The sequence below is a fragment of the Capricornis sumatraensis genome, chromosome 4, assembly GCF_032405125.1.
Source record: "Capricornis sumatraensis isolate serow.1 chromosome 4, serow.2, whole genome shotgun sequence".
NCBI classification, from domain to species: Eukaryota; Metazoa; Chordata; class Mammalia; order Artiodactyla; family Bovidae; genus Capricornis; species Capricornis sumatraensis.
Genome location: NC_091072.1, coordinates 145810066 through 145823359, shown reverse-complemented (window position 1 = coordinate 145823359; position 13294 = coordinate 145810066). Strand labels below are relative to the sequence as shown.

The window sequence follows — 13294 nt, the reverse complement described above, 5'->3', positions numbered from 1 at the left end:
GACACCAAAAGCAAAGGCAACAAGAGCAAAACTAACTAAGTGGGACGACATAAAACTAAAAAAATTCTGTGCAACAAAGGACACCACCAGTAAAATGAAGAACTTACGGGGCAGTCCAGGGGTCGGGACTCAGTGCTTTCACTGCCATGGCCCAGATCAAATCTGTTTGAGTAACTAAGATCCAGTAGGGCATGCAGGTTGGTAAATATATAAATAAAGGGCAAAGATATTGTGGTGGAAAAAAAAATTTTTAATGGAAAGACAATCTATAGTAGAGAAAGTATTTGTTAAATATATTTCTGATACAGGTTAATATGTGGAATACATAAAGGACTCATACACCTCAATAGCAAAAGAATACAGTCTCATTTAAAAATGGGCAGAGGACCAGAATAGACATTTTTTCAAAGAAAGCATACAGTTTTTCATGAAAAGGTACATGAAAAGATAAGCAATCATCAGGAAAATGCAAATCAAAACCACAATGAGATATCACCTCATAGATTTGTTTTTATCAAAAAGACAAGAAATAATGAGAATTTTTGAGAATGTGGTGAGAAGAGAAAGCTTGTGCACAGTTGGGGGAAAGATAAGCTGGTGCAGCCACCATGGAAACAGTATTAAGGTTCCTCAATAGAAACTCAAACCTAAAAATAAAACTGCCATGTGAGTTAGTAATTTCACTTTGGGGTATTTATCTGATGAAAATAAAAACACTAACTTAAAAAGATATGTGCAACCCGATGTTCACTGCAGAATTATTTAAAGTAGCCAAACATTGTTAAGCCTTTTTTGATGGATGAATGGATAAACAAAATTTGCTATGTACACATATCCAGACATAAAAAAGAAGAAAATCTTGCCATTTGCAACATGGATGGAACTTGAGGGCATTATGCTAAATGAACTAAATCAAATGGAGAAAGAAAAATACCATTTAATCTTATTTACATGTGGATTATTAAAAAAAAAAAAAAAAACCTCCAAAACAGAAGAATGAGTTCAGAGATGCAAAGAGCAGTTTGGTGGTTTCCAGAGGGTCAATGTGGTCTAAATTGGATGGGTGAAGGTAGCCAAAAGATACAAACTTCCAGGTCTAAAATTACTGCCATGAGGATGTAATGTACAGTGTGGTGACTACAGTTAACCCTGTATTTTATACTTGAGAGTAGGTAGGAAAATACATCTTAAAGTTTTCATCATAAGAAAAAAAAATTGTAACGACATGTTGTGATGGATATTACCATACCTGTGGTGATTATTTACCAATATATACAAATACATAAATACCATGTTGTACACTTAGGACTAGTACAGTGTTATAAGAACTACAAAAAATTTTAACAATCAAGGTTAGAATACATGAATTAAATTAGTTCCCTCGTTACCTCATTTAGGTTTCTCTGGTGGCTCAAACGGTAAAGAATCTGACTGCAATGTGGAAGACCGATTTTGATACCTGGGGTCAGGATGATCCCCTGGAGAAGGGAATGGCAACCCGTTCCAGTATTCTTGCCTGGAGAATGCCATGGACAGAGGAACTTGGCAGGCTATACAGTCCACAGAGTTGCAAATGGTCAGACGTGACTGAGTGACTAACATTTTTACTTAATGTCATTTTTATGGACCCAAATTAAACTTAGATTACTAAACTATCACTTAGATTTTAAAATACCAAATCTCACTGCATCCTACAGGGTTGGGACAGACACACAGAAACAGACAGTAAGTCACCTTCACACGAGATATAGGCTTCCTCCTTGGAGAGCAGGAAGTGTAATTCCAAGGGTCAGAAGGACACTGCCAGAGAGAGGTGTCAGTTTTCCGACAGCGGATTCCATCCACCCACCGAGGTCTAGAACCTTCCCTGAGGCCAACAGAAGAGTTGAGGGTCCCACTGTCCCCACAGCCAAGCTGTCTGCAGATCACAGACACACTGATGTCTTCCATGGGGCTGTGGCAGACACTGCCCCAGGTCCCGTTGTAGAAAACTTCCAGCCACCCAGCACACTGCTGGTCCTCGCTCACCATCCTGAGGGCCAGGAACTCTAAGGTTGAAAGGGGAGGAGACAGGACACAGTGAAAACTTTGCTGCAGGTTCTAGATTTTCCTTTCTTCTAGAAATGGTGAACAGTCATCTCTGACCTTGTTCAAGAGATGCCCACTAGATGACAAGACTGACATCGCCTCCCTTTTAACTGACCTTGTCCATTTGTGTCTGTCTTTCTATTTCTACCACGATGGTGTAGTGGATATGAACTGAGAGGAAGACCAAACTTCGTGGGTGCTAGTGAGGGAGGGAAGCTGAATCCTGCTTCCTGACAAAATCTTTAGAGTATGACAAAGGGATGTGATGTGGATACTGGGGAGATAGGCAGAATAATTAACCCCAGAATGTCCACATCCTAATCTCTGCAACTTGTGAATCTGTTACCACATCTGACAAGAGGGATTTACAAATGTGACTAAGGTAAGGACAGTGGGATGGTGAGTTTAAGCTAGAATACTGTATTAGCAATGTGAGCCTCATCCTTAGACCCACTGTCTTTACGAGTAGAATACTTTTCTTAGCTCTGGTTAGAGAGAGAGATGTGACTCCGGATAATGGTTGAAGACAGACAGCATTGCTGATCTGAAAATGGATGAAGGGGGCTATGAACGAAAAAATGTAGGCAATTTCTAGAAGCTTGAGAAGACAAGAAACAGATTCACCCCTAAAGCCGCAAAAGTGATGTGGCACTGCTAGAGCCGTGATCCCAGCCCAGTGAGATCCGTGCTGCACATCTAAGCTACAGAAGTAAGGCGATAAACACACATTGTTTTAAACCACTAGTTGGTATGTTGTTACCTAAGCAATTGAAAACTAGTACTGTGGGTTTAAATTTTTTGTATGTAACTGGAGAGATAGCCCTACTTTCAAGAAAACCTGTGAGAAAAGGCTCTGACAGGAAACACTGCTGAAAAGAAAGGACCAGAACCTCAGCTGCTGCAGGAGGCAATGAAAGCACCTCGTCTTCACGTCTGCTGGAAAGACAGGCTCCATGGGAGGAAGCCTCCTTCTCTGGTCCTTTCAGCATCTCTGTGAATGTATGAGTTGACCTGGATCTTGATCTCCTGAACTCCCCTCCTGCTATCCTTGTATTTCCATCCCCTCACCATTTTGTACTTCAGTACTGTAGTCCCTGGTGGTTAGGACAATAATCAAGACTGTCTGCAATGTATGAGTCCCAGGTTTGATCCTTGGGTGAGGAAGATCCCTGCAGAAAGAAATGGCAACCCAGTATTCTTGGCTGGAAAATTCAGTGGACAGAGGACCCTGCTGGGTTACAGTCGATGGGGCTGCAAAAAGTAGGACAGGACTGAAGCAACTCAGCACACTTGCACCACAGTCCTTCTCAATTTGTATAGCCCCTCATTGAAATCTCCTCCTTATTTCAAACAAGCTTCTCTACATTCTTCTTGGGTCATTGTTTCTACTCTAGATTTCTCCTAAACATGGTACCTCACTTCCAACAATCCACTACTGAGGCTGAAATTTCTCTTCCATACCTGACTCCTAAGTGTTCAATTTTGATCAAGATAATGAAAAGACATGCCATTCTAATATTATCTTGCTACATCACCGCCACTTTGACTTATCTTCGCATCATTAAAACATGTCTGAAAATACAGAAAAGACAGAACAGAGGGAGGAAACTAGTGACAGAAAGAGAAATAGAAGGAACATGGAACCATTTATAAAAATGTGAGAGCCTAAGTTAGAGCAATGGTAGTCAGGGAATACAAACCACAATCAGTGTTTAAATATCAGAGCACTCTCCAATTCTCTACTTATAAGTGCATCTTAACTGGAATTAATATCAAGACATCAGTATTCCTAGGATGGTAACATTGGGAGTTCTAATTTCACACAAAGTTCCACCATCACACACTCCATTTTCATTCAGATGCTGATTTATCAAAATAAGGTAGAGACATCTGTAGTGTTTCCACAAATTTATCTGCAGTTAGAGCCATGATTAGGACATTGTGACAATTGGGAAGTTTACTTGAGATGCCAGAAAACAGGTTTGTTTAAAACAAAAGCTTCTAATTAAAATTCAAATGCACCTTGAAAATAATTATTTTTAATGAGAATAATAAAGAGAATGGAAGGAAACATTTTGAAGAGATGAATAGATTTATGACATAAGTGCTGTAACAGTTTCACAAACGCATACTTATCAAGCAGTCTTGTATGTCAGTCAGACCTCAGTAAAGTACTTTTTAAAAAGGAAAAGAATTGTTTCCTTAAGGGCCTCAGCTAGAATCATCAAATATGCTGAAGGTGAGATTAGAAAAGATCACTTTTCCAAAGATCTTCCTGGACATAACACCCAATAGCTGATTGGCTGTGGTGTTAAGGGCCTACTGCAGATGACCTCAGGGCTCCACTGTCCCACCATCTCATCAGATGGGATGATACTCGCCTAAGCCCAGCCTCTTACCTTAGGGAATTCACTGTGATAATTGACAATATCTTCCTCCAGCCCAGATGCTCTGATGGGATTAATATCCTGGATATCCAATCTGCAATTGTGATAACAACTAGAAGCCCCTGCCAATTACTGTGATTACTCACTCACACCACTTCACTGCTGTCTTTACTGCATCCACCTTGGCACAGGTCAAACACACCAGTTCTGTTCAGTCTCTCTGTCATGTCCAACTCTTTGTGAGCCCATGAACTGCAGCACGCCAGCCCTCCCTGTCCATCACCAACTACTGGAGTTCACTCAAACTCACGTCCATCGAGTCAGTAATGCCATCCAGCCATCTCATCCTCTGTCATCCCCTTCTCCTCCTGCCCCCAATCCCTCCCAGCATCAGAGTCTTTTCCAATAAGTCAACTCTTCGCATCAAGTGGCCAAAGTACTGGAGTTTCAGCTTTAGCGTCATTCCTTCCAAAGAAATCCCAGGGCTAATCTCCTTCAGAAAGGACTTGTTGGATCTCCTTGCAGTCCAAAGGACTCTCAAGAGTCTTCTCCAACACCACAGTTCAAAAGCATGAATTCTTCAGCGCTCAGCTTTCTTCACAGTCCAACTCTCACATCCATACATGACTACTGGAAAAAACATAGACTTGACTAGAAGGACCTTTGTTGGCAAAGTAATGTCTCTGCTTTTTAATATGTTGTCTAGTTTGGTCCTAACTTTCCTTCCAAGGAGTAAGCGTCTTTTAATTTCATGGCTGCAATCACCATCTGCAGTGATTTTGGAGCCCCCCAAAATAAAGTGTGACACTGTTTCCACTGTTTCCCCGTCTATTTCCCACGAAGTGATGGGACCGGATGCCATGATCTTCGTTTTCTCAATGTTGAGCTTTAAGCCAACTTTTTCACTCTCCTCTTTCACTTTCATCAAGAGGCTTTTTAGTTCTTCTTCACTTTCTGCCATAATGGTGGTGTCATCTGCATATCTGAGGTTATTGATATTTCTACCAGCAATTTTGATTCCAGCTTGTGCTTCTTTCAGCCCAGTGTTTCTCATGATGTACTCTGCATAGAAGTTAAATAAGCTCGGTGACAGTATGCAGCCTTGACGTACTCCTTTTCCTATTTGGAAACAGTCTGTTGTTCCATGTCCATTTCTAACTTTTGCTTCCTGATCTGCATACAGGTTTCTCAAGAGGCAGGTCAGGTGGTCTGGTATTCCCATCTCTTTCAGAATTTTCCACAGTTTATTGTGATCCACACAGTCAAAGGCTTTGGCATAGTCAATAAAGCAGAAATAGACATATTTCTGGAACTCTCTTGCTTTTTCAATGATGCAGTGGGTGTTGGCAATTTGATCTCTGGTTCCTCTGCCTTTTATAAAACCAGCTTGAACATCTGGAAGTACACGGTTCACGTATTGCTGAAGCCTGGCTTGGAGAATTTTGAGCATTACTTTACTAGCATGTGAGATGAGTGCAATTGTGCGGTAGTTTGAGCATTCTTTGGCATTGCCTTTCTTTGAGATTCGAATGAAAACTGACCTTTTCCAGTCCTGTGGCCACTGCTGAGTTTTCCAAATGTGCTGGCATATTGAGTGCAGCACTTTCACAGCATCATCTTTCAGGATTTGAACTGGAATCCCATCACCTCCACTAGCTTTGTTTGTAGTGATTTCTAAGGCCAACTTCACTTCACATTCCAGAATGTGTGGCTCTAGGTGAGTGATCACACCATCGTGATTATTTTGGTCATGAAGATCTTTTTTGTACAGTTCTTCTGTGTATTCTTGCCACCTCTTCTTAATATCTTTTGCTTCTGTTAGGTCTATACCATTTCTGTCCTTGATCGAGCCCATCTTTGCATGAAATGTTCCCTTGGTATCTCTAATTTTCTTGAAGAGATCTCTAGTCCTTGCCATTCTGTTGCTTTCCTCTATTTCTTTGCATTGATCACTGAGGAGGGCTTTCTTATCTCTCCCTTCTATTCTTTGGAATTATGATTCAGATGCTTATATCTTTCTTTTTCTCCTTTGCTTTTCGCTTCTCTTCTTTTCACAGCTATTTCAAGGCCTCCCCAGACAGCCATTTTGCATTTCTTTTCCATGGGGATGGTCTTGATCCCTGTCTCCTATACAATGTCACAAACCTCAGTCCATAGTTCCTCAGGCACTCTATCTATCAGATATAGACCCTTAAATCTATTTCTCACTTCCACTGTATAATCATAAGGGATTTGATTTAGGGCGTACCTGACACACTTAGACAGCACTGGGCACTTCTTAGGAGTCACTTCAGGTCCTCTTAGTCTCACTACCTCGTATGCGTGTTGCGCTTCAGCTGCTGTGTTGTAAACTTCAAGACTGCATTTTCTGCTCCCTCAACATCCCTGCAAATGTGATGTGAGCTCCCCACTCTCCTGATCAGGTGCACCAGTGTGATGAGACTGTTCCCTGCCATGAGTCCCACTTCTCGCTTCCTCTGACTGTGACCTAGAGACATTTAAATGCACCCGGTTAAATCCCTTCACACCTTTTCCTTGTGTAACTGCATCCTGACCCCCTGTATGGTCACTTGTCCATGGGTCTTCACATGCCATTTGGGGTCACCATTGCTTGGTTGAGCCTGTTCTATTGGCACATCCTCCGCATACCAACCTGATAGAGTGTGTGACTCTGACTTTTAGACCCTAGGAGTATGATAAACCTTGTTGCCCACATCTCTTCTATGACACCTGCCTCCACTGTGTGGCCACATCCTAGTGACCATTACATCAAAGAAAACAGAACAATTACTATGATGAGACTACGTCACAGAGGTCAAACCCAGAAGCTGAATCTGTATGAAACTTTTGACCTCACCTCTCTGCCTCCTGTGACACATCACAAAGACCCTTCACCCAAGCATGTTCTAAGGCTGTATCCATAATCTCGAGTCATTCTGGTGATAAGACAGAGGCTTTTCCTGCTAGAGATCCCCACACAGACCAGACAGGACTTACCTGAGCAGACTACTCCAGCATCCCAATCATGGGTATAGCTATCATTACGATAGTCTTTAATATTAGAATGCTTACAGTCACTGACAGTTGACTCCACCCCTTTACATGAAGTATACAAAAGCCAAATGGGGTCAAGTACTGGTCCAAAATAAGCCCCTCAAGGAAAACCAATGGCAGCTCCATACCCCAGCTGTCTGCACACTACAGATGCATGCTCCAAGCTCCAGTTGTGATCATCCACTGTGCCCCATTCTCCTTGGTGCTTCACCTCCACTCTCCCCTCACAGCAGTGGGCTCCATCCTTCAGCCTCAGCTCCAGAGCTGCAAGAGAGACAGACACAGGACACAGGAAAGATTTTAGGAGACTTGCAGTGATATAAGTATTTAAAATATTAGCTCCCTGAGGAGAAAAAAGTGCATGGTATACAGTATTTGTTGACTTCTGTCATATAAATATTCCCCCTGTGGCCAACTCTAGGCTCCCAATGTGCCATCACTGAACATGAAGCAGGAAGGGAGGCACCAGGTGTTTCTCATGAGCCTGTCCCAGCTCCAGGGACACCACCAAGGACAGGCCTTCAGATACTCTGGATGTTGCCCTCCCTGTAGATGTGCCCAAGGCTACTAGGGCCCAGCTTCACCATCTCAGTTACAGCTCATGGCCTGGGATCCAGGGAGGAATCCTCTGTCTACTTCCCTGTCCATAGGGAACATCTCATCCAGCTTAGAAACAGAGGCCTGTGGAAACAGGCTCTAAAATGTCCTGGCTATTCCTGCCATCTGGTGTTCATGTCCTTGTGTAATCCACACTCGAATGTACCTAGTAACATGCATCTAACAAATGGAATTTGACAAAAGTTGTCAGATGTCACTTTAGCCATTAAGTTAGATGACTCTGGTTTCTGCATTAAAAAGGAGTTCATTTGTAGGAACATCATAGATGGAGACATTACTAGTGTTCAGCAACACTTTATGAACATGTGGAAATAGTAATACTTCCTTGCCTGTTTGAAGCATAACCCTGTGATCTGGATCATTCAATGAAGTCAAGAACAAATGATGTCAGTTCCACACAGAAACATTTAAGAGCCAATATATTTTTCTACCACAGCAAATACTGAAGCCTTGTGTTGCAGTGGGAGCATAATGAAATTGTGGAGCATTCAACAACCTGAGTGCTTGAAGAATTATGATAGCAGAAGTCCTGCCAAAGTGAACAGAACTTGTCATACAAGGATAATTTTTTTTTTTTACTACAACATACTTAGCTTACTTTTACTAAAATGGACAATAACACCAGAAAATTGACAAGAAGAAAAACACTGAGATAAAGATTAGGCATATAAAATTGAGAAACACCTATACTAACATTTAAATCCCCAAGAACAAAAAGAGATGCCAAGGTGGAATAGATTGAAACTTTAGATTTACCAAAAGGAAAAAAAAAAAAAAACTGCCAATCTAAAATTCTACACTCAAAACCGTTCTCTCAAGGAATAAAGACCTCAAACATGCCATTACCTAAATGCCGATGTAGGAGACAGCAGCCTCCATCCTCTTGAAAAAGACCAAAAGGTAGACTGATCAGTAATAAAAACAGCTCCAGAAAGATCTGGAGTACTCTTAGAAGTCTGACCATGCCAAGACACTGTCATTTGGTGGCATCATTCCGTCCTTCAAACCAGCATCGCTCAGAGTTTCTCTCACCAGGAGGGTAAGAGCAGGCTGAGTAACCAGTGTCCCTAGCCTTTGGAGGCACCATATGAAAGTCCTGCTTCAGGTTCACTTCACACAGACCTGCAAAGCTGAGCCTGTCTTAAAGAGATGGCTAGGCATAAGAAAGAAGAGCAAAGGACCAATAGCAACCACATGGCAGGAGAAATCACACTTCACAGTGACCTGCTCTGCAGACAGAGACAGCAGATTTTACCCCTGAAAGAATTAATAACCAGCACAGATGATTGTTTCCAGTATCATGTATGGATGTGAGAGTTGGACTGTAAATAAGGCTGAACACTGAAGAATGGATACTTTCGAACTGTGGTGCTAGAGAAGACTCTTGGGAGTTCTTTGGACAGCAAGGAGATCAAACCAGTCAATCCTAAAGGGAATCAACCCTGAATATTGATTGAAAGGACAGATGCTGAGGCTGAAGCTGCAATACTTTGGCCACCTGGTGCAAAGAGCTGACTCATGGAAAAGACCCTGATGCTGGGAAAGACTGAAGGACAAGGAGAAGAGCAGCACGGGATGAGATGCTCGAGAGCATCACCAACTCAATGGACATGAGTTTGAGCAATGAACCATTGTTGGTCTCAGTCTTTGCTGCCTTCCTAGGCCTTCCCACAACCTGAGCACCTGCAACCATCATCTCCCCCACAGAGGCACCTGCAACAGGCCCCCAAAGCCAAGTGTGTGCACACCATTGGCTCTGGCCACCGCCACTGCTGGCCATGATCCCCAGGCTCTGGAACCAGAGGCACTGCTGAGAACACTAACTACCATTCCAGTGACAGCAGACCCCCTGCAACTCTTGCCAAATGCCACACAGTTGTCAATGCTGTGGACATCAGCAGCCTGAGCCAAACAGCCTCGTGCCCTCTCAGACCCATGGCCACCTTATGCCTCTGTGCTTGGCACCCTGCAGGACATTCCAGTGTTCCCCTACCCAGAGGTGAAAGGCTTTCCCTACTGAAATCATAATATAGATTCTGGTACAGGTGACTGCTTTTTTAAATGTGCAGACATCTACAAGAGAATAAGACATCAAGAAGAATCAGGGAAGCAAAATTCCACCAAAGGAATACAGTAAACCTCCTGTAACCGACTCAAAGTAATGGAGATCCAGAAAATCAAAATAATACTTCAAAAGATGATCAGAGAGTTATGATAACTCAAATATTTAATGATACCAATAAAACAATGCAAATAAAATAAGAACAATAAAGATACATAAAATATTCTTTTCAAAAAGAACTAACCAGATATTTTGAAACTGAATAATAAACGAATGGGCTTCCCAGGTGGCGCTAGTGGTAAAGAAGCTGCCTGCCAATGCAGGAATGTAAGAGACTCGGGTTCAATCCCTGGGTCCAGAAGATCCCCTGGAGGAGGGCATGGCAACCCACTCCAGTGTTCTTGCCTGCAGAATCCCATGGACAGAAGAGCCTGGAGGGCTACAGTCCATAGGGTCACAAAGAACTAAACATGACTGAGGCGACTTAGCATCCACACAATATAATGAGTAAACTGAAAAATTCAATACAGAGATTCAACAACAGACTTGACCGAGGGAAAGAAAAAGAAAAAAGAATCAATGAGTAGAAGAAAGATCAGTTGAAAGTATCCAAAGAGAAGCAAAAAGAGAATGAAAGGAATGTAGAAAGCCGGTGGGAACTGTGGACACCATAAAGAGGAAGAATGGACGCAATGGAGTCAGGGCAGGAGAAGTGAGGGAGAAAAGAATTAAGGGCTGAGGACTTCCTGGTGGTGCAGCGGATAACAGTCCACCTGCCAGTGCAGGGGACATCAGTTCAATCCCTGGTCCAGGAAGATTCCACATGCCGCAGAGCAACTAAGCCAGTGTGCCACAGCTGCTGAAACCTCTGCACCCAGAGCCTGTGGTCCACAGCAAGAGAAGCCCCTGCAGTGAGAAGCCTGTGCACTGCAGCGAGGAGCAGCCCCTGCTCACCGCAGCTAGAGAAAGCCCGCGGGCAGCAAGGAGACCTAGCACAGCCAAAAGTGAATAATTAAACAGAAAGGAGAAAACACGGGCTGAGAATTTCCCAAACCTGGGGAAAGATCTGGACATCTAGGCTCAAGAAGCTAACAAGTCACCCCAAAATTTCAATCCAAAGCAACCTTTTCTATGACTCATGGACTTAACTGTTCAAATGCAAAGACAAAGAATTCTAAAGGTGTAAAGAGAAGAAAAAGTTCTGTCACCCAAGAGGACTCCCATAAGGAGATCAGCGGATTTGTCCAAAGAAACCCTGCAGACCATGAGGAAGGATTGGTAACACACATCCACCCTCACTCAGGGGAAAGCAGCTCCAGGGAGGGACAGGAGAGGGCACGGAGAAAGGGCTCCCTACAGAGCCACAGCAGGTCCTGGGAGGGGAAAGGACCGTCCGAGGCCCCCAGCACATCAGGAAACATCACAGGGACCGGGGCAGGGACTTGGGAACTTTTACACCGGAGGCTGTGCTTCAACTGATCTCTACAGACAAGAGGTCCCCTCTCCTGGCTCGTCTGATCCACAGTGAACACCTGGTGGGAACAGGTGAGGCCAGCAAGCAGAGCTTCTCACAGAGCCCAGTGCTGTGCAGACACGGCAACAAGCAGAGGAGAGCCCAGGGAGTCGGGGAAAGAAGCCAGAGAGAGGCAGGCAGGCGCGCCATTCTCTCTGATCTGGTCACATGCAGCGGCATGACACCCAGCCCTGTGGGACCCTGTGTGCTTCACAGACCAGCAGACTCAGTCCCTGCTCAGCAGCCCCATTCCTGTCACACAGACAGGCTGTATCGCCCCTTACACTCATGTGCACACACACACATAACATCACACACACACAATATCACACACCTTCACACCCTCCTTACACACTCCACAAACACACACACTCTTCACACCCTCAGACACACATTCTCTTCACACACACACACACCCTCACATACACCCTCACACACTCCTCACACACTCATACACATACTCCTCATACCCTCACAAACACACATGCTCACACACTCCTTACCTTCACACACACACACACACACACACACACACGCACAGAGCCTACAGGAGCACAGACACAGGAAACACGGGGACCCAGGGGCAGTGCTCACACACCAGGCACGTGGAGCATGTGGGGACAGCCCAGAGTCCCCGCTGGGGTCAGTCGCTGGACCTTCCACACACGGGGAGCCACTGGAATCCTAGAAGCTCCCTGAGAACAAGGGAGACAGCAGAGGGGACTCAGGCTGACCCAGCTCGGTCCAGACCAAACCTCACTGCTCTGTAAAATCTGCCGCTATGACCAGTATAGCCCGCAGAGGAGAGGGACCAGTGTTCACAGTCAGCGTGGGTCCTTTTTGGTCAAAAACACCGAGACCATGGCTCCAGAGCTCCAGACACCTTTCCTTTAACAGTGTCCACTCCCTGCTGTGAACCCAGGACAGAGGGCAGCTCTTACCTTGATCACCCATTATGGTGCTGAGGAGGAGGACTCAGAATCCCCACAGGGAGAGGTGTCTGCTCAGAGCCATCCTGACCCGACGTCCTCAAGGTCACAGTCCCAGCTGCAGGATCAGCCTGTGAGGGGGCATCAGGGTGCCAACCGGCGTCTATACAGACCACCCCTTACACCCTCCCTCCTGCGAGCCAATAGCGACACCTTTCACCATTTCAGGCACTATCGGAGGCTGCATCTGCCCCTTTCTGAACACCAATGAGCTTCTGAATCTTCCACATCTCCTTATATGAGCAACACAGCCCTTTGACCTCCTGCTTCCGTGGTCCTGAGAGCCCAGTCCCATGACCGGATGCATCAGAAACCATGAGTGCCTTTCTCTCTCCTAATCACCCTGGTCGACATCTACAGACTGTGAGATCTCACAGGGTCTGGGTGTGGGATCTGTTGGCCTGTGGAGAATATCTTTTGTACAATCAAGTAATGATTTTCCTCGGCACTGAGCTCAGGGTGGAAGCAGAGACCTCAAGAAGTCTTGAAATACAACAGTATTTATCAGGTCAGCAGAAAATGAGGGCCTGGAGTACAGGAATTCACAGGTGACTGTGGAGGCATGAAGTGAGACCCATCAAGT

General features: G+C 44.4%; 1 pseudogene; it reads right to left on the bottom strand.

Moving 5' to 3' along the window:
• Nucleotides 1-12676, bottom strand: part of LOC138078776 (antigen WC1.1-like) — a 40771-nt pseudogene extending 28095 nt beyond the window's left edge.
• Between the last annotated feature and the right edge of the window lie 618 nt (nucleotides 12677-13294).